We start from the raw sequence: 27,298 nt of genomic DNA, 5'->3' as shown, positions 1-27,298 counted from the left end.
CCCCCGTAGACTTTGTTTCTGCTGTACATTATTCTTCACTTAACAACTAGTAAGAAAGAAATTACAAACCTGAGTATAGTTTTTACAGTGAAGATTATGTGCATCACACAAAGCCTGAGCATAACTGAAAAACCTCCCCTGAAATGCAAAAAGATGGAAACAGCCATGGCACAAGAAGTCATGTGTGCTGATGTAATCAGAGACATCTGTGAATGTTAAATTCATGTTTGCAACCACTTTATTTCTGTTTTGTAATTTGCAAGTTATATGGATATAAACCCAACAATGACTACTTAATGTTTAACAGATGCATGTAGAAATATAGTAAAAGCATTTTGAAGCACTCTACTATCGGCCAGATCAGCTGCTGAAGAGCAGCTAAATGCCTCCAGCTAAACTGGACGTGAAACTAAAGACAGATTCAGAGCACAGCATCTGTCGAGTCACATAGTTTCATTTCAAATATCCTTGCTCTCCCATTTTCTTATCCTGCTCTACATTTATGAGCATGGCCGTGCTGCCCTGCATGTGCGTGCCCGTCGCGTTGCGCCTGTGTGTCTAGCACCGGCAGCTGGGGGTGGGTGGAGGGAGCAGGTGAGAAGCTAAGCTGACAGAGATGGACCACTTCACTTTACTGAGATGACGCTTCCATTGTTAATGATGTTATGTACATCCGGGGGGCCGGTCACACACACACACACACACACACACACACACACACACACACACACACACACACACACACACACACACACACACACACACCCCCACACACAGGCGCACTGATACATCACACACGCCTACAGTACATGCTCACCAACACTGCAGATGGCAGACAAATAAAGACAAATAAATATGTGCATGCACATATGGCACCAAGATTAAGGTCTGTTATTAATAACTTAAAGCGACAAGAATCGCTCCACTTCAGGAGGCTGATCCACACTGTAATCACACCTACACAGACAACTATGCCTGCACTATCAACTGGTCATATATGAAGGGAGAGAGAGAGAGAAAGGGGAAGTGCAGCTTAGTGTTTTGTATGCTAATGTGCTAGCAGGAAGTAATGGAACAATCTGCTGGGACAGAGATGAATTCACTCGGTGCCACATCCAAGAGTCAGCATGCAGGGTGCAAAATGCAGTTGTGGAGGGTGTGGATGTGCACTTTGGTAACGTCTTTGTGGTAGAAGGCGTGCAGTTAACTGAGGTAGCAGGAAGTAACAGGTACTTCCTGTGGGGTGATGGAGAATGATAGAGAATGGAAACTTCTCCAAAGAGAGGCTTATTGGATACATCACCTACAAACTGTATCCCAGTGGATTAAATGAGGAGTTGTCATTGTCTTGTTTTTAATGCTTAACAAATGGGGTGTATGGACTTGTGACTGTTGCCACCTGTGCCTATTGGGGATTCGGTTCTGGTGGTATTTTATGGACGGCTATGTCCAAAAGTGTATCAGAAACACTGAAGAAAGCCTATGTGCTGAAACAAGTCCATTTTTTTCTGACTGCCTTGTAATATTAAATACCTAATACATGTAATTATGAATGCTGAAGTTCTCATTTATACTCTGCGGGGTGGACCACACAGTACCTGTTATTTCCCTCTCCCCAAGAGAAGAAGGAAATAATATAAAGCCAGAAAAAGCTGGAGTTGATTATTTTTTCCCAAACTGAACTTCAGGGAAAGTCCAAAGAAAGATATTAAATCAACCAATCCAGTGCATCAAAGAAATTAATGCCGCAGTACTAACCCACCTCATCACTAAACAAAAAACAGTGGCAAGGAAACAAAACGACAGCTCTGTACTGCAAAGATTCCTGAGAATTATTTAAAATACATGACAAGAATTTAAAATAGCTGATTGTAAAATACTGAACAAAGCCACTTCCTTTCTGGCAGTTAGTTAGCCAAAGCTTTGGAGCAATGAATACACTGTGTGCATGTTGACAACATAAAATGGGCAAATGGCTTAAAATGTGACTCCCAAGATTTTATATACCTCCATATGGTTTGTGATTGGCTGCAGGTAAATATAAAAATATTAAGATGGGGGAGAGGGACTTAAATTAAGGCCCCTAGACCCCCACACACTGCAAAACAGCACACATGAGCATCTTTAACACTTACAAGGCCTCCTATTGGAGATGAAACAGTAACACACTGACAGTTTAGGAAATGATTGTAGTCCAGATCAGCTTCTCCTCAAAGGGGAAATTATTGTCTAGTATGTTCAATTTCACTCAACAGGGAAAGATGATTTGCTCCTTGGTGTGCTTTGTGACAATCCAAAGAGCTAAAACAAAAATTATATTTTGCTTTCTTTTTTTTTTCTTGCTTTCCTGAGGAAATGTATCTTGGCTTTAAAACAAAGATGAGACAGGAACACGTAGCAAAGGATTTAATAAGATCACGATGATGAGTCAGTTTTTGAGTGGCTGTTTTGACGGCATGCTTAATTATGAGGGGGTGGAGGGAGACTGTAGATTACACCTGCTTTTTAACCAGAAAAACCTCCAGAGGCAGTTACAGTAATCAGACCTCCACCTCTTTATAATGCCTCCTGAATGCATTTATATTTTAGACTTTTTCAATATCATATATCTTTCCTTTCTGTAACAGAAGAGTAAAGTGACTACTAGCAGTAAGATTTGGGAGAAGCAAAGCTTACAAATAGGCCTTGGAGAGGCTGATGCATCTGCACCTTTGGAACAACTTGTTAAACCAATAATAACTTGGATCTGGTGGGTTTGTTATGCTGTAAGTGGCAATTTTTTTACTTGGTCTCTTAGAGAGAAGAGTCACTGCAAATCAGTACAAGGTTGTTCTGAATTATCACCTTTCTATCATGATGGGTCTGACTTCTTTCAGGATGACAATGCTCTGACTCACAGAGGATGAGGATTCGCTGTAGCTTTTGATTAGGATGGAAATGATGTAAATCACAGGCTATGATCCTTGTGGTAAACATTTTCCAGACCATTTGAACACCTGCTGGAGATTTCAGACTCTCCAACACCACCATCATCCAAACAGCGAATGAGGGAAGAACGATGTTTCATCCTTTCAGCAGAGCAGGAGAGACCTGAAGAATCAATGCCGGGCACGTTAAAATTGTTCTGGCAACACATAGTGGCCCAACGCCTTACTTACTATACTTATTATACTTGGGTTTTGGTTTAATTTGTTACCAATCTGACATGTCTAAGACACACAACATGTAAATGCAGCCTAAGGACCTGAGGGTTTGTGTTCAGGAAGGACAAATCAGGGTGGTGGAGGGAAGGTGGGGGGGGACTATGTACAAAAATGGCCATAAATCCTTAACAGTTAATGCAATACTTATGATAAACCTCTTGAATTAAAACTGAAAGTCTGCACTTCAGTCACACTGTGACTGATTTACGATCCACTGTGGCAAAAACGGTCACTGTCCACATACTTATGGACTTGCAGATCAGCTTCTCGGTTAACAGAGATTTATATTTCTGCATCTTCACAGAGTGCTGGTGCTGACTGAGCTTCGTGTGTAGTTTTTTTTTTCTCCCGACAGACATATAAAAACTGGCCTCATGCTTTTAGAAAACAACAAAAAAAAAAAGTCAAACATTTTACTGGAGGTCAGGAAGCGCTCCCAAAGGCTCAGGCCCCTCTAGGCTGTGAGTCCGGCCGCCGAGTGAGGAGCATGTTTTACATTCCTACAGGAAGTATGTGTGCAATCTTAACCTCTCACCTCATGGCTTGAAAATGGCTTCTAGCTCCTCTGGCGCCTGCATTTTTGCCTTCGTTGTTGCTCTGTGTCTCAGTCTTTTCCCGGTTTTCTGTTTTCTTCTCGCCATTTGACTCCTCGCCCTTCTGTGCTTTGATCTGCTCCCATCCCCAGACTTCTTTTCATCACCCACAAAGTTCCTACATTCGGCTCCTGTTATTACTTTCCCTGTTTGCTTAACAATACCCCCCCCCCCCCCCCCCACTCACCTTCACCTCTCACTGTCTTCCCTCTTACACATTTGTTCCATCACCTGTCCTTGCTCTCCTCCTCAGACAAACACATCAGTCTATTCACATCCCCCTTCTCAATCTTGTCTTTTCTTCCTCCTTTCCCTCTTCTGTCGCCGCATCCCCCTGTTATACATGGATTTCATATTTTCAAAGTCAAATAGCAGTCGCTGAGATGCCAAATAGGACCAGAGACACATGCGGGTCGGCTCTCACAGGTTGCCATCTCACTTCAAATGAAAAAAAGAAGAAACAAAGACAGGCTGAGACGCAGATAACAGGAGATAGAATACAAACAGGATATCAAATACAGTATATCGTTCTATTCCTCTTCCTGCACCCCTCTAGTCTCTACAGTTGGAGACCAGGTGCTGGAGCAGGGAGGTGCTTTAATTGTGTAGTGGGGGAGATGAAAAGGGAATTTGAGGTGGGAGGGGGAGGGTATGTTTTTGTGTGAGCTTGCATGTGTGTGTAGTTAGGAGAGACAGCAGCAGCAGATAATTGGAGAGGCACACCTGGACGCTGGTCACCTCTCAACCCTGACCCTCTGCCCTTCAAACCAGCACAATTCACTCTGGGTGCATACTGTGTGTGCGTGTGGGTTTTGTTTGTTTGTGTGTGTGGTGAATTCTTACTGCCCAGCAGTCAGTGTGTGGGCAAGTGTGTGTGTGTGTGTGTGTCCATCTTCAGTATGTGTGAGAGAGACGGTACTGGTGAGAGCAGTAGGTCATGCAAGTCTGCTATAAAAGATTCAGGACTGACTGACGACCTCGACCCACTGAAAAAGCTCTCACTTTCTCAAACCGTCTTCTATGGGAGGCAGATTCTTTTTTTTTCCCCTTTTTAATGTAACCTTTGCTTTGGCAAAGAAAACATAAAAAATTCCCTTTCAATGCTGCACCCTGTGCAGAGGCAGTCCACCGGTTCAGTGAAAAAAGCTCGGTCGCATTGTTGACGGCCCCGCATTTAGACTCACAAAGATGCAAAATTGTTTTGTAACAAACCAAACCTGGGAGGTGAAGTAACGTTACACATCCAGTCATCGAGGAATTCAAAACAATGGTACTAGTCGTACTGTTTGAGTACTTTCATTAAAGCCAAGAAGATTCTTAGCTTCCGATTAACTTTGTAAAGTATTTATGTGAAATCACTACATTTCAGAGTAGAATCAGAGTGATACTTTTGTAATATCAACTTCATTTTTTACAGTAGTAGCTGATCATTTTCATATTTATGCGTATTGTTGCTGAGATTGACATGAGAAGTTTAATCTTGCTGGTAAATAAATGAACACGTGTCTAAAATCATGAGGTGGTTATCAGGAACATTGCCATCGCCGTGAGGCTGGTGTTCAGCACCCGGCCAAATATGATTTAATCAGCTGAATTAATACTCATTAGAGTTGCTGGTATATTTCTGTCTTCCCAACTGTGATATTTTCACATCACCCACTTAATTATGAAGTCCAATAGTCTGTGAGGTTATTTACACTTGTTAAGTGATGAATATCAACCCTGATGCTGGGTCCAGGCCTCTGCTGAGGCTGAGGCTCTCATCTTAAGAATGCAACAGCACTGTGTTTCTTGGGTTTTCTGAATAGTCCTAATATGAAGAGTCCTAATATACTACTTAATCATCATTCACCTCCTGTATCACTTTGTTACTACCATTATTAATGCGTATCATTCCTTTAAGCTGAGCATCAAAATCTCACAGTCCTGTATACTCTGAAGCCTGCACTGCTGTCAGTGCTTGTGAGCTGTAATGAACCCTGTTCCATTTACTGAGACCAACATTAGATATTTGAAGTTTAAGAGTCAGTATGTATTTGAAAATGACCCCACTCTGTGACATACCTACAGCATCATGGGCCATAGGTTCTAACTTGTGAATAATGCAGTGATTAATGATCAGGTTAGGATTGATCTTTCCAATCGGGAGTGTGGCTGTTCTTCTCCATCAGCACATCACAGCAGCTGCACTATCAGTTGCAAAGCCAGCAAACTGTACATCCATAACTGCAGGGTGTTGTAGACGGCAGGCCTGGTGCATAACTGCAATTCAACAAGTTGAAAAAAGCCACTGCCCAACTCACCTTTTTAGGGAATTCTGATGTAGGTGATCAGAAAGTAGGAATATTTCTGGGATTTTTGTGAGGTGCCTGTAAAATCTGATGCTCTGAGTCCTTTTCATTTTTTCTCTTATATTTAGTTAGTGATAGTTCTTAGGTTGAAACAGCAGTGGGATATTGGTGGCTAGTGAAAAGCAGAAACAGAATGGAATCTGGATCATCCCCCACATCCAGTGTCATCTCCACTGTCACAGGATTTGGAGCAATGAAAGTGAATAAAGTGAGGCAAATCATACCGTGGATGAAGTCACTCCACAACCAACAGGTTGTGGATTCTGCAGTTTGAAACCGCAATCGTTGTGTTTTTGCCCAGAAGTGAAAAGGAGCGCTAAGTTCTCAGCTATCACTCCCAACCTTGGTTAGCAAGCTGCATCCGTAAATGTACATGTGCCACACACAGACACACACAACTGATAGTAGTAGTGTTAATAAATGGAGGAGCTACTGGAAATAGATGAGTGATCAAGATTAAACGGGCCACAAAGCAAGAGTTCTGAGCATGAAGGAGCCAAGTACCACCATTGAGATGACAACGATCTGGTAACAGAGGGCCAAGCCGGTCTTTAAGTGCTGCTTACTGAGGAGGAGATGAGAAACAGGTGTGAAGTCTGAAGCCCAGGAAAAACAGCGGCCTTGACAGCAGGCGGGCCCGGTGAGAACAGCCAGCCCACAACTCTGCCTGAGAGGAGAGAGAAAGCAAGAAGCCAGAGAGGGAGAGCGAGAGAAAACAGTCTGAACCATGACAGGTAGCCATATTATTTGTCAGATAATTCCGTTAACAATGCTTCAAAAGGAGTCCACAGCACAAACATAGCTGACCGGTCCAACTTCACGACTTTGATTAACAGAAGTGAAGCCCAGCAGACAGCAGCTGGCTACAGCTGCCTGTGTTGGGACACCTCAAAGTGCTCGTACCCCTAACTCCACTGTAAATTCCAACACTACTACAGAAAAATCAGAGAATGGGGAAAATAAATTATGAGTGAGTTCAGTCTTGATGCATGTCTGTTTGTTGCTGTGGATTAAGACATAATTAATGAATAGTAAATCAAGTAAGTTAATTGTAAATATGGAATAATGTTCCACAACATGGATATTTAACACATTTCAAAAACATGTTGACAGCATGGCAGTGAGGACTTCCCTCTGCGCCCTCTACGCTGAAAAAATTACAATATTTCTACATGAGTCCAGGGAAGAGACTTGCTGATAGCATAAATTATGCTACAGTCTAACCTGTGCTGAAGGAGTCTCTTCTACAACATATAATCTAATTTTCTGCCATTCTTGTGAGCTAGATTCAAAGTAGAAGCAATGCGGCATCTGTTTAGGGGTGTTTTACAACACAGTCACTGCAGCGCTAGAGTGGCTTCATCTCCATCCTGCCTCTGTGTCTTTTAATCCTGCAGTGTGTGCCCCTAGCTTTAACCTTATTACCCTGCACACCCAGGGGACATGTAATGAAACAGTTCCCTCATTCAGGAGGTCAATTTGCTCGCTTTTCTTTATGAAGTCTAAAGTCTTCTTCATCCCATCGGCATACCTGCCTGTCTGATTTTCTTCCACTCTAGCTCTCCCTTAATTAGCTCATACACTTGTGTGTAAGCGTTAGAGTAATCAAGAGAGAGAATTCCTGTCTCATGCTGACTTCACTGAGTCTAGGTTTGATGTATCAGTTGCAATATTCCCCCTTCGTACTCCTTACATCTTAAAAAAATCATCTTGATGGTTTGACTGTTTGCCTGTGCACAGACAGATTGCTGCTCTGGTTTTCTGCCTCTGAAACAGGAAAATCAAGCGTTACCAATTACAGATGACACACACAGAGCATCGCGGGCCCCGAGCTGTCATCACATTCAATCCAGCTGTCAAGGAATCAAAACAGATCAAATGCAGAAACACAAAGAAAAACGTGTGCTCATTTGGCAAACGAACAACTATTTGTTCTTCAGCAGCCCTCTATGAAATCTCTGTTGCAATCAGTTACATCACGATCAACATTTTGTCCTTGGGTAATTCATCAGTCAATCAGAGATTAAGTAAATGATATACAGTGTATTCACTCTCAAAAAGTTGCTATTTGGTATGATGTTTACCATGTTCACCCTCTTATGCTAGTATGTTGGTATGTTAACATTTGCATGTTAGCATTTCAAGCAAACTGCTGCTAAGGCTAACGGTAATGTAGCTTTGCAGGTATTTTGCATAAACCAAAATCCTGCAAAGTGAAAACAGCATTTTGTCTTGATGATGGTGGTATGGGAAAATGCATGGAATACCCAAAATTACAGCAATACATCCTGAGAATATCATGATTATAGCTACCAAATTTCCACTGACCACGTATTTTATGTGATGTTTAAATCTGACATACTTAATGTTTATCAGTATAGCTGCATTAGCTATAATGGAACAGATGTACTAAACTGCAAGTACAGACAGTTGTCTATATATCACTCATGTATTACACACTTTCATTACCTATAAGTCTTTGCAAAGGAACACGGCCATATGCATTCTCGACATTCACAAAATGCATGGTACTCTGGTTTGGCATAGATTCACGATCACATTCACAGCTACGGTCAATTTGGAATCACCAATTAACCTAACCTAAAGACAACCCACACAGACACAGGGAGAACAGGCACACTCCACACAGAAAGGCCCCAGTCTGGATTCAAACCCAGGACCATCTTGCTGTGAAGTGAAAGTGCTAACCACTGCACCACTGTGCCACCTTGCAAACTCCCATGTGCACTAAAATCTTCATGAGAAGGTAGAGAGCTGATTCACCATTCAACAGCCACGTGTGAACCAGCAGTATCCCTCTAGAACCTAAATGGCAAATTCTGCTGGTCAACGCTCCGGGACCCAACCACCTTCGCCTCTGAGATGGGTGAGTAGCCCTGTTACCAAAAAAACCTCCATCCTTTTTATCTCTACTGTAAGTGTGTCATATCTTTAAAATAATCTTTCTATCTCTGTATCCTGAGTTGGGGTTAGCAGCACTCCATTCCTGCTGTACAGAGTGGATAAAGCACTGCTTCCCTCTCCTGACTTATCTGAAGTTTTGAAGTATATCTTCATGGCTGACTGGAAGTTTTATTCTATGGCTCAAAAAAACTCCTCCCACACCTGAGTTTCTGCATCACCAACCACAAAAGCCACATTCTGCTTTCATAAGCTGCCTCCGATGTCCCACAAGCTCGATTCTTTTAGCTTGATGGCTCACTGCCCCCAGTGTCCAACATCTTGTTCACTGTTTGCACCAACAGCCTTACAGCTGCACCCCCCATCTTGTTCTGAACACCGTGGACCTGGAACAAGATGCAGACACATCAACTGGAGACTACAAGCAATATAACAACACAAACTACTCTCAGAATTACTTCATGGTATAACAAAGTGAATGTACATCACCTTTACTAACTTGTTTCCTTTGTTGTAATACTTTGGAACACTTTTGCATAAATGAGAAGTGTCATTTAAAACCAATTAATTGCACATTATCTTTATCGAATATCATCTTCTTTTGATGGACACAAGAGGGACCGTTTTGTTCATATATCCTAAATGATATTTCTGCAGGAACATGCATGCATTATGTTGCATCACAAAGGTCATACAGCATGGGGACCAAAAAAAAAGTGAACTTCACTGATCATGACAAATAAATTGATTAGTAGGTCAATAGATCCAAAAATAACAATCCTCATCATAATCACCAGAACACATACGAGGCATCTAATCAATGGTGAGGGGGGAGGAGTTTGGGAAAAAATACAAATGAGCTTTTAATGATAGCGATGCTCTGGATCCTTCAGAGGAACAATAATAAAACAACTAATCTACCAATGTGCCGCCTTCCTCGCTCCACCATTCCTGTCTTCACATGTACCCCCATCACTCTATTCTCTTAAAAAAAAAAAAAAAAAAAAAGAGAGACAAAAACCTTTAGCTCTTCCTTTCATTTAGTTCTTGTCTTTTCTCCTATACCTGTGCCTGGTCCTCTGTGTGTGAAGAACAAAGAGGATGTTGTCCAGCAGGTGATGACAGAGCTGCTGAGGGTCAGTGTGATATTTGGATGTGATATTTTCATTGCCAGCTTAAATGTCTTTTGTGAACACAATTATCACCCAGCAACCAGAGAGAAAAAGATTGGGTGATGCACACAAAGTACAAAGAGGACCCACTATCCAGCAATAGACCTTTTCCTTTTAGTAAGGTTGTTATCATCTTTTCAGTAAACACTACCTTGGAGGTATTGGTGCACCAGCATTTAACTTTCTACCTTCGCAGTCACATTTCTACAGCGGCTGTCAGAAACTTTACCACGCCAGTGCCGTTTGATTGGTCTAGCTTGAACAGTATCTATGATGTGAATTTGAACATCCTAGGTCACATCATATTCACTCATGATTTTCAGAAAACTTGACCTCTGACCTTTACCTTCAGGTCAAGATTGCCAAAATTTTAACTCAGCAGTAAAAAAAAATTCCCCCCAAAATGTGTCATTGTCCAAATACTTATGGACCTGACTGTATGCAGGCGTGCACGCTTACATACAGTCAACTTTTTGTACCAGTGTATACATACAACGATCAAGCATAACATTACAACCACCTGCCTAATAATATGTTGGACTCACTTTTTCTACCAAAACAGTCCTGACCCATCGAGGCATGGACTTCACTAGACCCCTGAAGGTGTGCTGTGGTATTTGCACCAAAATGTTAGCAACAGATCTTTTAAGTGCTGGAAGTTGTGAGGTGGGGCCTCCATGGATCAGACTTAATGCTCAATTGGATTGAGATCTGGGGGATTTGGAGGCCAAGTCAACACCTCGATTGCCTTGTTGTGCTCCTCAAACTATTCAGGAACCATTTCTGCTTTGTGGCAGAGCGCATTATCCTGCTGAGGCCACAACCTTCAGAGAATAACGTTTTCATGAAAGGGTGTGCATGGTCTGCAACAAGGCTTAGGTAGGTGTTACGTGTCAAAGTAACATCCACATGGATGGCAGGACCCAAGGTTTCCCAGCAGAACATTCCCCAAAACAACACACTGCCTCCACCAACTTGCCTTCTTCCCCATAGGGCATCCTGGTGCCAGATGTTCCCCAGGTAAGCAACGCACATGCACCTTGCCATCCACATGATGCGACAATATGATTCATCAGACCAACCCACCTTCTTCCATTGCTCCATGGTCAGGGGTCAGCATGGGCACCCTGACTGGCCTGCAGCTATGCAGCCCCATATGCACCAAACTGCAATGCGCTGTGTATTCTGACAGCTTTCTATCAGAACCAGCATACATTTTTTTTCTGCAATTTTAGCTACAGTAGCTCGTCTGTTGGATCAGACCACACGGGCCAGCCTTCGGTCCCCATGTGCATCAGTGAGCCATCTATTCACCACTGTTCCTTCCTTGGACCACTTTTGATCGATACTGACCACTGCAGACCAGGAACACCCCACAACAGCTGCAGTTTTTAATTTCACCTTGTTAATGCTGAGAATGCTCCTGTAATAAATAAAGTTTTAATACAGCATTAAATAAAAATTCTAAATATGAAAAATTTATTTCCATAAATTATTTTCATTCAGTTAGACCTTCAGACAAGAGGATAGGTGGTCTGGAATGTTTTTTAAAAACATATCTTTAAAAGAAAAAAGTTACCTTTCTGTTTGAAATGATACCCTTTATTCATGTTCAGATGAGTTTTTTGATGGGAAGAAAGAGGCAGTGGGAATGTTGGGACAACATGCTATCACATCCCCACCAGTCCTGAGCAGCATGTAATAAAAGGCTGCTCAGAAACAAAAAGCTCTCAGTGATGACGGGGAAATCTGCTGCATCACTGCTGATAGATGGACAGACTGGCAGACAAAGTCCAAGGCAATTAAGTTATAATTTCTGAAAGCTCTTTTCCATCTTTTTGACCTCATCTGTGAATAATTTGCATCCATTTATTTTTTTTTATGCCTGCATTAGTTCACACAGACAAAACAGATAAATCAGATTAGATAAATGACTCAGCTCACTTCAGTATTCACTTTTTTTGAAACATTTTTCAGTGAATGACCTAGACAACATTAAATACTGAATGTGCTATTATCTTGGAAGGAAACTGCATCATTCATGAGGAATGATATGTTTACCATTACTTTCTTGAATTCCAGTAAACCTCCGTCTATAGATGCCTCGTTAAAACACCAGAATGAATGAACAAAGACAAGAAACACAAGAGGAAATTTTTAAATACGTGCACCACACAGTCTAATAGACGTGAGTAGTTATGATAATCCAGGAATGTGAATGAATGATAATAACAGCCCTCTTCCTCACTACACATAACCTGTCGCCACAGGCATCCTGAGACAAATCTTCATGTATCTACAATGCAAATCAGCATATTCACCAACATATTGGCTTATTCATAATGGCTGTTTTTTGAAAATGTAGCTCTGATGTTGCAGTGGCTTTCTTGTGGAACAAAACTTTGAGTGCATTTGTGTTTGCGTCCTACCACGCACAAATAACAACAAAGTTTAGTGGCAAATTAAAAAGAAGTAGAGGAGCAAGTGCTCTTCTCCAGGACTTTTCTTTTAGAGAATTGGTTTAATGTGCCACTACCACAATGTGAAAATACTCCAATATTAGCATAAAAAGTATTAGTATAATATGCATAACAGTAAATGTTATTAGTTAAATAATTGCCCTCTTGGGATGAGAGGTTAAGAAACTGGACGGATACATAATATGATACAACAGATATGGGCAGTACCTGTCAGACGGTTGGAAGTGACTATCTTGTGAAACTGGTTGAAGGAATACCAGGAAGCTATGCTTCTTAAACTCTGCATGAGCTGTATTTTAATTATGGAGCCTTTAAAAATTTGGAAAATTAACACTTTTCTCCTGTGGAAAATGTGGGAAAGTTTCAAAGGCGATATTTTACACAGAAGTCAGAATTACAGGGGATTTGTGCTTCTGTGTTAATTCAACACTGTAGTTACTTTGAAATCCTATGACATAATCTGTGCCACAATGTCTCTGGACACGCATCTCTCTTGAAATGTAACTACATGTTGTGTTGGCATGGCCTGCAATTTTTGAATGGATCAATTAGAGAATTTTAATTATTGCCTCAGTATAAGGAATGTCGCCAAGTGCTTGCTCATAGGGGGTCGTTTTGACTGTTGGGTTTTCTCTGTATTATTGTAGGGTCTTTACCCACAATACAAAGCGCCTTGAGGCGACAGTTTGTTGTGATTTGGCGCTATATAAATAAAATTGAATTGAATTGAATTGAATTGAATTGAATTGAATTACGGTCTTAATATAAGGACTCACGTATGTCAAAAATTCCTGGAGGGACATTGCCAAAACTATAGGAATGGTATGGTGGCCCTGAAAGATCGAATGCACTGCAGGTCCATTTCACCATAGATGCACTCCAAAACAAGATCATCCAGCCCCTGCAGAAACTCTCGTCACTCTTACCTTCCTCTTAGAAGTATCTAAGTTTGTGGACAAAGCCCAGCTGGCACAACATATTAAAGGCAAGAAAAGACAACTCCGTAAATTTCAAACACTGCAAACAAAGACCTACCATTCAGAGTCAGTACACAGACCATCTGGAAACAAACAGGATGACACCACAATCAGTGACAGCCAAGAGAAGTGGGTAATTCCTCTCTATACCAGAAGAGTATGTGCTAGCCAAAGAGCTCAGTTTTGCTGTATCCCCACAACAGCTGCCCATGGTGGACCTCATCAAGGTCACAGAAACAGCAATAAGAAATAAACTATCACAACCGGAAGCAGAACAAATCAGGATGAAAGTTTCAGCTACCCTTTCCAGTGCAAGAATTCCTCCATCCAACCTCACGACCGTCACAACCCTGAGTAATGATCAAAACATACCATACTACCAGGCAACAAGAGGAGGTGCACCGTTGTTCTGAATTCAACTGATTACCACACCAGAAATGACTACGCTCCTCAGTGACAACAATACTTAAGATGAGACCCCACAAGCAAATACAAGAAGAAAGTCATCTGTTGCCTACAAGAACTTGAAAAAGTAAAGCCATTAGCCGCCCCACCTACTACCGTCTTCACCCTGGAGAAGCTACTCTGTGCATTTATGGACTTCTGAAGATCCACAAAAATCCGAAGTTTACCAGAAGCCCACACACACAGACCAGTACCCACTCTCTGACTCCCACCACCCACTGGAACACAAACTTGGGTGATCAAGACCCTGCAACACCAGGCAGAAAACATTCCCTCTAAGGCAGAAGGGAACCAAAAGGAACACACGCATGTAAAGAAAGCTCTTAAAACATGTGGCTATCCCAACAAGGCTTTCATCAAATCAGCCAAGATTTATAGGAAAGAAGGTCAAACACAAACTAGGGAGAATAAGAATGACAAGCGGAACAACATTGTCATCCCTTATGTGGCAGGCTTGTCAGAGAAACTCAGAAGAATTATGACATCCCAGTATACTTCAAACCAAGTCACACTCTAAGGGAACAACTGGTCCATCCCAAGGACAAAACTTCCAAATGCAAGATAAGCAACATGCTGTCCAGTGCAGTGATGAGTGCTCGGACCTCTACATTGGAGAAACCAAACAGTCACTTCACAAATTCATGGCACAACATAGAAGAGCCACCTCGACAGGACAGGACTCAGCTGTACATCTGCATCTGAAGGAGAAAGGTCACTCTTTTGAGGATGCCAACGTTCATGTTTTAGACCGGGAAGACAGATGGTTTGAAAAAGGAGTAAAAGAAGCATCTATGTCCACTGTGAACAACCATCACTGAACAAAGGAGGTGGATTATATCACCAACTTTCCCCTGCTTACAGTGCTGTCCTGAGCTCCCTCCCCAGATGCCTCAACTCCCATTCACACCTTTTTTCAGGTGACCTCAGTAGGTCACTTGATAGAATGGAGCAAAGTTCCAAATTGGTTTCACCTGAAACCACTGATTGTGGTTTCAGTATTTCACACCTTACCGCATGCGATTATGCACATGAACAATAGTGAGTCACAACCAACTCCAGGGGACTACCTCCACTGGGGTTTAAATACCTGGGTCTCTCCACCTTCTTGTTTGTGAACTGAAGAAGCCTTTTGGATGAGAGGTGAAAGGTCTTCAAGAAACTTAGGCCCCGTTTACATGAGAACGTTTTCAGTGGAAACGATTTAGTTTCATCGTTTTCATTTTTGAAATGTAACGCGTTCAGACAGAAACATTTCAAAAATGATCTCTGTTTAAACAGATATGCAAGATGTTGGAAACGCTGTTGTTCCCATTGCCAGGCCATAAGTGATGTGGATACAGAAGCCGCAACCATGTGCCAGTACCCCGTTTTCAAAAACTAGCATTTTCGCCTGTTTACATGGAAATGGAGACCAGAGCGTTTTGAAAACACTCCACTCTGGAACCCGTTTCCAAAAAGTATCATTTTCACACCGTTCTCTTGTAAACAGGAGGCCGAAACTCATCAAAACGTTCCCGTTTTCATCTGAAAACGTTCTCATGCAAACAGGGTCTTAAAGAAATCCAGTCGCCTTTTTTTCAAGGTCCAGAGACGACTATGACCTGGATGACTGAGAACCTACACAGACATGTTTCTACAGTATTATATGAATCATACAATTAACACTCACATTACCTTGCATGTTTTTCTCCCTCACAACACTGATGAATCCTCTGCTTCTTTTAAGCATGTCTCAGTGCAATCCTTCACATGTTTTGGTTTCTGTCACTTTGACAGCTGTTCCATCACATTAATATCACCCCAAAAACACTTCTGTTCTGTTTTGTTAGATTTTGTTTTTTCTACTACCAGGGACATGACCGCAAGGTAAGTAACACCATGCACAAGCATCAATGCTGGCAACAATGTCAGTCACCTAAGTTGGTTACATCATAGGCTCTACAAAGATTATCCGCAGAAGTCTAAACAAAAAACCTGAGGTTGCAGGAGAAGACAGATGGATGGAGGCATTGTGTCTTTCCCACTCATACACCATTTCATCTAAATGGACAAGCTGTACTTTGGAGGTGTTTAGTTGGGTAAACTTCTCAGGTACAGTCTATCCGGTCTCAATATGACATGTAAATCCCAAAGGTGGGTGGCAGACTGAGAGGCAAGGAAGAGAAAGAGAGGGAGGGCTGAGAGATACTGAGAAGTGAATAGAAGCAATGCGAGGTAGAGTAGTTGTCATGCATTCTTCTCATCTGTTTTTAATAAAAAACCCTTTATCCTCAGAGATTCACTGCACCAGTAATCATCTTTCCTCATCTCCTCTGCCTTCCCTTTTTCTCTCCATCTCTTAACCTTCACACTGCTGTAATTTTATATTTAAATCTAAACAGTAAAAAAAAAAAAAAAAAAGCATTAAAGTGATGGTTCATAAATGCAGAGCCAAGCTCTTCAGTGTTGTTTAGGATAGAGCTGTTGCCTTAAAGCAGTCAATGTTTTGTGAAAGTCTTTACTGGCTTGTGAAATAATACACAAATACATCTTTCACTCTTTTCATCAGTTCTTCAAATAAAATATGCCAGCTGAGGGTTTCACCCAATATATAATAATTTTACCAACAAGCTGGACTAAAAGTTACCCTTCAAGTGTTTTCCACTGAGTCACTGCTGTGTCTTCTGCATGTCAAAATGCCTGATGTATGCGCTGTGTAATTTCATTCCTCTTATCAATAGTTTATAGTATATATTCAGCTTGTAGAAATGTAATTTTGTTTGAAATACTTAAAATCCTATAAAATTTAAATAATTTATAGACTTCTTTTTCTTATTTATGCTGGTATATAGACAAAAGTAAAGACATTTGAATATATATATTCAAATTTCTCAGTGCGTTACAATAGTCTGCACCTGCAATGCACATCTCCTTGTACAGCCTAATTCTGGGAGACAGAATAATAATAATAATAAAAATATGAAGAGAAAAAAGACAACACAATGCCAGAGTACAGTATAAAGTGCCTGCGGCTAACTGCACCTTGCAATACACCTGCAGCTGCTTTGTCTTTTTGTTTTATACCGTCTCTCCCTCTTTCTCCTGTCTGCTCTGTCTCTCCACTCCCTCGACATCTCTCCAGTGGTATGAAAACTTTATTGGATGCCGGCACAGTCCTCAAGGGGAAACACTTTAAATGTCCCTGCAATTATACTTCTAATAATGGCTTCACACACATACACACAGCTACACGCATGCAGCTGGGGGCTGACAGTGACACAAAGGAAGTGGAAGTTACTCTGTCACTCTGTAAGGCTATTAATCTCTGTCACCTGAAGCTGTGCACGTGTGTGCAAATGTGTGCAAATGGAAGCGAGCAGAGTGTGCACGTCCATCTTGACCTAGACAACCAGCAACTTGCCAAAGGTGGGGAGTGATTTAGCCAGCACATCCCCTCAGATTAACTTCTTCTGGGAAGCCAATAAATGGACTTACAAGCAACTTTATTATCATACCTGTTCAACTGTTTGTTAATGCAATCTGTCTAATCAGCAAATCATATGGTGGCAGTCCGAAGCATTCAGACATGTAGACATGGTCAAGACGACCTGCTGAAGTTCAAACCGAGCATCAGCATGTGGAAAAAAAGGTGATTTAAGTGACTTTGAACGTGGCATGGTTGTTGGTGCCAGACAGGCTGGACTATTGACTACTACAGAGAATGGCTCAGTGTTGTTGATGCCAGAGGTGAGAGGTAAATGGCCAGACTACTTCAAGCTGATAGGACAATAACTCAAATACCCAGCTGTTACAACCAAATTATGCAGAAGAGCGTCTCTGAATGCATGATGGGCTGGGTTGTTGCAGATGGGCTACAGCAGCTGACGACCACACCTGGTGTTGCTCCTGTCATCTAAGAACAAGAACCTGAGGCTACAGTTTGCAAGGGCTCAGCACAACTGGACAATAGAAGATTGGAAAAATGTGACCGGCTTTGATTAGTCTGTTTTTCTGCTGCAGCCTTCAGATGTTAGGGTCAGAATTTGGTGTAAACAATATGAAAGCATGGATCCATTGCTTTGTGGCAATGGTTCAGGCTGCTGCTGCTGCTGGTGGTGTAATAGTATGGAGGATATTTTCTTTGGACACTTTGGGCCTGTTAGTAGAATTGAGCATCGCCAAAATGCCACAGCCTCCCTGAGAATTGTTAATAACTAAGACCATCCCAGTGAATGTGTATGTATGGCATATCTGTGTGTGGGTAAGTATGTATGGGCATGTATGAGTATCTGTGTATAAATGTGTACACGGGTGTGTGGGTGTGTTTGTATGTATGGCTGGACCTGGGTCTGGGCCTTGTGCCTTGCCTCCTGGCCGCTCCTTGCTGGTTGCCTCCTCCCCCCTGCCCCCCTGGGATGGGGGTGCCTTGGGGTTCCTGGGTGGGGCTGGGTGTTCTGGCGTGGGTGCTGGCCTGCCCCTCTTGGGGGTGCGGTGCGGGGCTGCGTTGGCTTCTTCGGCGTGGGGGGGGGCTCTGTGGAGGGTCGGGCGGTCCTTGGGTGCCGTGGGCCCGGGGGCCCTGCCGCCGGCCAGTGCAGGGGGCTGGCCGCTGGGGGGGGGGCTGGCTTCTCATCGCCTTGGGTTCCCTGGAGCCCTCGCTCCTCGACTGGGGGGGCTCCGTCTGAGACCACCCTCTCCCGTCTGCTGGGGTAGGTGTGCGGTTGTCTTTGGACTGAGTGGCCGGGGGTCTTCCTGGCTCTTGGTGGGCTGCTGGTGGCCTGGGTTTCCGGGGGCTTTCCGTACCTGCCTCTGGCTTCTGATGGGTGGAGCTGCAGCGTTTTGCCCTCATTGGTAAGTACGTTCCATGACACAGACACAAACATGACACAGACACAAACGCCCACTCAATCACAACTCAACAAAATTGTTGGTGTGCGTAACATGCTTTGTTAGTTTTGTTTTTCACACACAAATTTATTTTTGCAAGTATTGATAGTATTTTTTTATATGTTAAAGTGATGAACTATCTGATTAATAGACTTGTGCTCTTTCCCCTTTTTTTTTTTTGCTCCCTTTCTCTCTCCCCTTTTCTTCTCTTTATTTTCCTCTTCTTCAGCCTGTCAGCTCTGGCTGTTACATAGTATGTGGAAAAATAACTCAGATAAATAAAATAAAGGGTTAAAACATCAACAAGAAGAGCCTATTGAGAACCTATAGAGCTCATCTTGAAATAGCAAATATGTTTGGCACAACAACGCATTCAGATCACAGTTCTGCTTGCAAGATCTACCAGACAACTAAGACCATCCCTGGGTGTCCCCCAGGTTGTGGGATGTTGATATATTTTGGGCAGCCAGGTACGCCCTGTATTTCTAATTCTGAGACACTGTTTCTCATTGAAAATTTAAACTGATCTGGGAAGGAAGGAAATGTTCTTTACTACATTGAATACTTTACACTTGGACAGAAAATGTATCTTTTTTTCAATCCCAATATGTGATATGTGAGCACATATGCTGTTTTCTTTCTGTTGTCATGATTTTTTGTGTGTTCCTTGTTCCATTGCCAGTTTGTGGACACTGGGCCTATACTTGGTTAGGATCTGTCTTTGCTTTCTGCTTTCTTTGCTTTGTGTTATAATTTGATTCACTCTGATTGGTGTTTGGAAAGCAGTGTTGTTATGAGACTGTTCAGGGTGTGTTTGAGAGGGGCAGCTAGTCTCAGCACCAAATGATATAGGGAACTCTTTTCTTGTTTGAAGTTTGGAGAGCTTTGGAATGGAGGGTGTCTTATTTAAAGTTTATGACCACATTTAAAGTGATCACAAAATTTGAGTGCTCTCTCTTGAATCTTAATTATCAATGGGTATTCGCTTGATTCTACTTGGTGGCACAGTGGAGGGCAGCATGGTGGTGTGGATAGTTAGCACTGCTGCCTCACAGCTAGAAGAACAACTAGCAGGTCTGGGTTCAAATTCACCTTGGCCTGGGCCTTTCTGTGTGGAGTTTGCATGTTCTTCCTGTGTCTGTGTGAATTTCCTTCCACAGTCTAAAGACATGCAGTTACTGGGGTTAGGTTAATTGGTGATTCTAAACCCTGCCTCTCGCCCTATGACCCCTGGGATGGGCTCCAGCAACCCCCCCCCCCGAGATCCTGAACAGGATAAGCGGAAGAGAACCGATGGATGGATATCTGCCTGATTCTACTTGACAGATATGTGTTGGCATTGTTCAGCAGCAGCCTAAGCAGAGCAGCCCAGACTCCCTCTCCCAAGCCACCTCCTGCAGCTCATCCAGGGGAACACTAAGTTGTTCCCAGACCAGCCAAGAGATGTAATCTCTTCAGTGTACCTCGGGTCTACACTAGAACACAATGAAGGCATCGAGCCCAGGAGGCATCCTAGTCAGATGCCGGAATCACCTCAGCTGACTCCTTTCGATGTGGAGGAGCAGGAGCGCTCCTTTGAGTCCCTCCCAAATGACTGAACTCCAGAATGGAACAGAGACCAGCCCCTTTGCAGGAGACTGGTTCCAGAGCCTGAGGCATGCATCGAGGATAGCCAGACAATAGTCAGTATCTCTAGTCAGTATCATTTCCACCAGAAATATGACAGTCCATGTCCCAAGAGCCAGTATCAGCAGCTGGGGATCAGACTGCCAAGGCTTCTGCCCTCGACTGCTGCCTGACAGGAATTGCACCTGACCTCTACAGCACCTCCTCTGGGTGGTGAGCCTTAAACAGACTGCTTTTTCACATAGGGCCAGGTACGGATAGCTTTTCCCCCTTAATAAATAAAAGGACCTAAAACATGTAAGAGTCACAAATATGCAAAAAAAGAATCTATCTATCTATCTATCTATCTATCTATCTATCTATCTATCTATCTATCTATCTATCTATCTATCTATCTATCTATCTATCTATCTATCTATCTATCTATCTATCTATCTATCTATCTATCTATCTATCTATCTATCTATCTATCTATCTATCTATCTATCTATCTATCTATCAGAGAAACTGCATAGGCGAAGTCAGTGTGATATCCTGTCATTTCTCTTAAGCTACAGTTTTCAAATGCACCAACTCAGCCTCTTCATCTTCTCAGCATTGATTCCCTGTTCAGTGTGCTGTTTACAGCCACGAGGCACCATAATCACATTCTGATGTACACGGAGCAGAAGTAGGATTCTAAAAATGAGCATGTGACTGGTGCAGTATCTTTGAAGCAGCGTTAATGAATGTCCAGATTTCATCTCCCACACTAAAGAAGCTCAAATATACTGGCTGCCTCTTCAGAAAGCTGTGAAAAACTCTCTTCAAAGCTGGGAATTGTTGTCCTCTTAAACCCTGTTTGTGTGTTCCTGTGTTTGTGTTTATTTGTGAAATTTACACCTCCAGAGCCAAAAGAAAACACATTGCATTGTGGAAACCAGCGTGGAATTTACATATTAGGTGTTATCCAGTTTCTTTAACTGAGCAGAGCATTGTTATGTTGTATCATTGTATTTTTATTTTTATTTTTTGAATTGGATTAGTGAAAGAGATGCTTCTCCCTAATCCATACAGATTTTTCAACCTCTGGCCTTGAAAAATTAAGCCATCAAAGAAGTGTAAAAAAATGCAGTTCTTCAAATGGCTTCTTGAGGCTGGCATTAGGGCAGAAATAGACATGTTTACATTCTAGTAGGTTTGCGTGATGACTGAACCAGAACTCAGACAAAGACACTGAGAAGAAATTGCCAGAATTAATCCAGAAGTTTATTAGACAATTACTGGTATCTTAGATAAGGAGACTAGGATGGGTGAGAGAATTGATTGATTGAGAGAGCTGGGAGCTAGAGTGCTTTTCTGATTAGGGGAGTGATGCCAGGAACAGAGTAAGTAAGAATAGTTTGATAATTACCTGCAGAAATTTGGAAGTGTGAGGTGAGATGGACTGAGCCAGTACAGAGCGGAAATGCAGGGATCTGAGGATTGTTCAGGGGAAAACTGAGATTGAGCTCAGTGTGGGCAGGAGTGATTCAGGGTCTGGGGCTGGGAAGGCAAAACTGGAAGGGAGGGTGAGGCAGGTTAGAAAGGAATTTAACCAATATGGCAAACTGCTGATATGCTGGAACAAGAATGACATTAAAAGAATCTAAAATATCAGGGAATGGGGATATAGATGACTGGTATTTAAGGCCAGGGCAGGAGTAGATGATTGGTTAGTTACAAGGCCAAACCCCCTGCACACACCTGAAGCCACTGCTATAATGGGACAGACGTCACAATCGGTCATTTAAATCACCTTTGTTCCACCATATCTACCCATATGCATTGAGCTGCTGCCATGTGATTGACTGATTAAATATTTGCATGTACATACAGTCCTGTGATAAAGAAAGTTTTGAAAGGACTCTGCATCCTGTGAAAAACTACATACACCCCATGAATCCATAGCTCGTAGAACCATTTTAGCAGCAACAAATTAAAGTGATTGTTTTCATTATGATTTTATCAGTCTCTGACACCGCTTTGGAGGAATTTTGTAATACCCTTTTCATAATGCTGCTTCATGTCATTGTGATTTGCAGGCATTTGTTTATGCACAGCTCTTTTAAGGTCCTGCCAGTGCATTTAAATCAGGTTGAGGTCTGGACTTTGACTGGGCCACTGCAACACCTTGACTCTCTGCTTTTTCAGCTATTCTGTCCTAGATTTGCTGCTGTGCTTAGGATCATTGTCTTGTTGCATGACCCAATTTGGGCAAGGTTTAGTTCTTGGACAAGTAGCTTCACATTTGACTTTGGTATACAGGAGTTCATGGTTGATACAGTGACTGCAAGGTGTCCGGGTCCTATTGGTGCAAAACAAGCCCAGATAATCACCCCTCCGCCACCATGCATGACAGTTGGTACAAGGTGTTTGTGCCGATATTGTGTGTTTGGCTTTCACCAAATGTGGTGCTGTGCATTATGACCAAACATCTTCACTTTGGTCTCCTATGCCCAAAGGATGGTTCCAGAAGTCTTGTGGTTTGTTCAGATGCAGCGTACCCCACTGCCGTGCTTACGTCTCCTAATTCAGGCTTTGTAGATCTATAATGCAGGATTTTTGCATCTCAGCAGTCAATATTGCTACAACTGCTGCCAAAGGACTTGGTGGCAACAGTGAGATGCCGGCTGGGTCTGACACAATAATATTACGATTCTTTGTACATACCCACTCTATAGGACATCCCATGAGACACTGTCAAATACTGATTGTTTTTTTTTTTTTATAATGGCTACACTTGTATCTCAAAATAAGAGTAAGGGTAGACAAAGAATTGCATTCATCCATTTCCATTCATTTTCCTAATCACTGATCCAGTTCAGTCAGGAGTATTTGAGTGTCCACAATTCTACCCCTTTCTCTTTAAAACAAGCATTTTTCCTTTTTTCATTTTAACTAAATTGTTACCACAGATACTACTGAGTTTTCATCTTGTCCAGGAACAGAATTACAACATGATTATTATATTTATTGATTTACTAATACAGTTCTTTCCTTCTGACTTCATAAATGATAATATGAAGGACAGGTGGGAGAATATAATAAATAACATGAGCAGAAGATGACTGTCCAGATTTGAAACTACAGAATAAATGAGCCACCAGGAGGCATGACTTGAATAGCATACCTTTGTATTTTGCTGTTGATAGAGATAAAGGAAAAGAACCTCTCACTTTGTCTCTGTTCTCTATATTTCTCCTCTGTCTTTTATATTTTTCTTGTCACCTGCTTCAATGGGTAACCATATTTTTCCCTCCTTGAGCCCAAATCGTTTCCCTCCCATTCTTCTCCATTGCTCTACCACCTTCTTCCACCACCCTTGCTGCTTGTCCTCTGTCTTTGTTATTTTGTTATTATTATTATTTTTTTGGATCATCATTACGCCCTATCCATCTCTTCCTCTTCCACTGACCTTCTGCCTCCCTCTTCTTTCCCTCTCCCCACGCTTCTCTCTGTTTGATGAGGAAAATGAGAGGAAAGAAAGAGATTGCACCCTGATGTGAAAGATGCCAAATGTCTGGGTCACTCACACACTGCGAGCCCACCACTGTGTTATGTGCATGTGTGACTGACAGTGGAACAGTAGGGAACTTGAAAGAGGGAGCTGAAGTGGTTTTGTTAAATTTTCAGATGCACACGCGGTATTGTATGAAAGCAGCATAAATCATAGCTTCTGAGAGATGCCACACATCTGTTTTACTTCAGCTTACGGCAAAACTGTAAAGACTAAAATGCAATAAATAAATAAATAAAGCAATGTTTTCTGCAGCAAGGTATCATCTGGATGGTGGAAAATGAGATTGTGAAAGAAAAGCACATGGAATTAGGGCTGTTTTATTGAGATGGAGCTACCTTTTACATTCTGTAAAGCACAATGAGTGCCTTAAAATCCACTCCTTATGGCGCTCACTAAATGTTTTCCGGTGATTTCAGGTGTATGGCAGGACAAAAGAGTCCATAATGGTTGACAAAGACCCTTTGCTGATGAGAAACAACCGAAAGAAAAACGCTTTTTTGTTTTTGTATTTTAGCTGTAAAATAAGAGGCGGCAGCGACATTCACTCAGCTACAAAAGTGTGGCTGTGTTTTTATATCCACTCCAGTTCAATAATTTATCTTACTTTACCTTACAAGGTGTTTATTCCTCACCAACACCCGTTAACTTGTCATGCTCCTAAGAGACAGAAATTGGAGCCTCACCTCCCTCGCTTCATTCGTTGTGCTGAAAATGTTGCTCACATTCCTGTGAAAGATTTGCTCCCAGCAGCTTTGTAAATACCTATTACCATAAAAAAAGAAACTCTTAGCTTTGACACTTGAGTGCCATGTATGAATTTTTATTTAACATAGCTGCTATAAATGTCATGGCTTCTATAAAATAGCTGGACCCAAGAGCAGACTTAACAACAAATCACGCAGTGAAAATGTTTATTTACAATCTGGAAACAGATAAAGAAACACACAGAATCGAGGAGTGGAAAATACATACTTGTCTGGCAGTCAGCGAAACCGTAAAAAAAAAAGGGAAAGGGAGAGTTAGCAAAATCCAGAGTTCTGGTTGAGGCTATAACTAAAATGTGTGACTGGAGCTAGTCAGAGGGCTGGCTGGGGTCCGATGTTACTAGAGTGGAAACCGTTGAGAGTGGGCAGGCAGATGAGTATCCGTGAGTGGCTGACTGTGAGAAAATAGTTGCAGGTTGGACATGTATAGAAGATGCGGCCGTGATCTGAGATTTCCGAGGATCAGGCAGAAGGTTTCTTTGGTTGAGTAGTTGGAGAAGCACTGGTGGGTGGTGGAATCACAGAACATGGGCCTGGATGGAGAACGAGAGTCATAAATTACTACCAGGTAGTGACTAAGTACAAAAAACAAAGAGGGAAGCCAATGTACCACCATTAAGGTAGGGACAATCTGGTGGAGACCCTCAGTTGCAGCCAAACCATCAAAGTACACAACCATCCAACAATCAGATGAGCCACAGGTCTGCAAGGCCAGCCCAGGAAACACAACTCTGCAAAGGCAAAGATGAGTGCAGCCTGCGGCAGCAGTGCAGGTGGTGCTTGACAGATAGCATGGAGATCTCCTCTTCCTGGACAGGAAGTAAAGGAAGCTAATAACCCAGAGTGGCATTGGCGGGTGAGACTCCGGTAGCTGTGGAGGTTAGAGGGTTATGTACATATTCAACATTGGTAAGGTGAGAGTTCCAGGAGGCAGCACAGTGGAGAGATGCTCCTAATTCCTGGTTAGCACATTCAATCCGGGACCTGGATCTGGTTCCACTTGCTGAGCTTGGCAAATCTGTTTTTCAGTTTTTCCAAGTGAGATGGCTGATGACACAGGCCGGAAGTTCTGGTGGGAAAGGATCCGAGTCTGTGGAGAAATGACAGGACCAGGCATCAGGCTTCACATTGCACCGGTCTCTGGCTGCATGACCGCAGATGCTCGTCTCTGGATGAGTGGTGTGGAACGATCATTTCATTGTGTGCCTTGTGTGCACAATGACAATGAGTAGAATCTAACATCTAATATTGCATGAACCTGGACAAACGAACCTGGACGAATTGAGGTGGTCAAAAAAACCCAAAAAACAGCTGCCACCTTGCCTGCTGGGAATTAAGATGTTTAGAAGTCTGTAAATAGGTCAAGTTCTTTTGGTCAGTCCAAACTATGAAAGGCTGCTTGGCTCCCTAAAGCAAATGGCTCCACTTTTCCAGGGTCAACTTACCAGCTAGAAGTTCCAGGTTACCAATATCATAGTTTTTCTGCAGGAAAAGAAAGCACAAGGATGCAGCTTACCGTTTGCATGGGGGGTGGCTGCAGCTCAGGAGATAGTTCAGGCCATCTGCTAATCAGAAGATTGGTGGTTTGATCCCTGGCAGCTTCTTGGGCAAGATACTGAACCCTGAGTTGTTTTCCAATGTGTTCATTGGCATGTGAATGTTATAGAGAAAGTGCTGGTGTGAATGGGTGAATGAAGACATGTTGAATGAAGAACTTTGAGTGCTTAGGTAGAGTAGAAAAGCACTATATAAGAATCAGTCCATTTACCATCTGGGAACACATACTGGGAAAACACTGCCCTCACACCGAATTCGGAGGCATCCACCTCCACAATGAACTGCCTATGAGGGTCCAGACGAGTTAACACAAGGTACAGAGATGAATCTTTCTTTCAGTTTCTGAAATGCTTGATTGGCTTCAGAAGTCCAAATAAAAGGCCTGGAAATGGATCTGAGGCTGGTTAATTTTACATAAAGTGGCAGTAAAAATTTGGCAAAGTTGAGAAAGCATTATCGTTGTTTCCGAGAGGTGAGTATGGGCAAGTCCAGAATTACTTTGACTTTCTCAGGATCTGTCTTCAACTGCCCACTCTCTAGGATGTAGTCCAAAAAAGTTACAGATTGCGTGAACAAACAGTTTTTTCTCTAAGAGATGGAGTACCTGCCGGACAAAGGGGCCCGCAGTACCTTTACAAATACTTGGAATGCATTTGTGAGGCCAAAAGCCATCACTAGGTATTCAAAATGGCCGAGCAGGGTATTAAAAGCTGTTTTCCATTTGTTGCCTTGACCAGGTGGTAAGCATTACAGAGGTCTAATTTGGTGGTATTATGTTACTTTA

Source organism: Archocentrus centrarchus, chromosome 6, assembly GCF_007364275.1.
Source record: "Archocentrus centrarchus isolate MPI-CPG fArcCen1 chromosome 6, fArcCen1, whole genome shotgun sequence".
Lineage (NCBI taxonomy): Eukaryota > Metazoa > Chordata > Actinopteri > Cichliformes > Cichlidae > Archocentrus > Archocentrus centrarchus.
The sequence above is the reverse complement of the archived record's forward strand: the minus strand, read 5'-3'. Positions refer to the sequence as shown.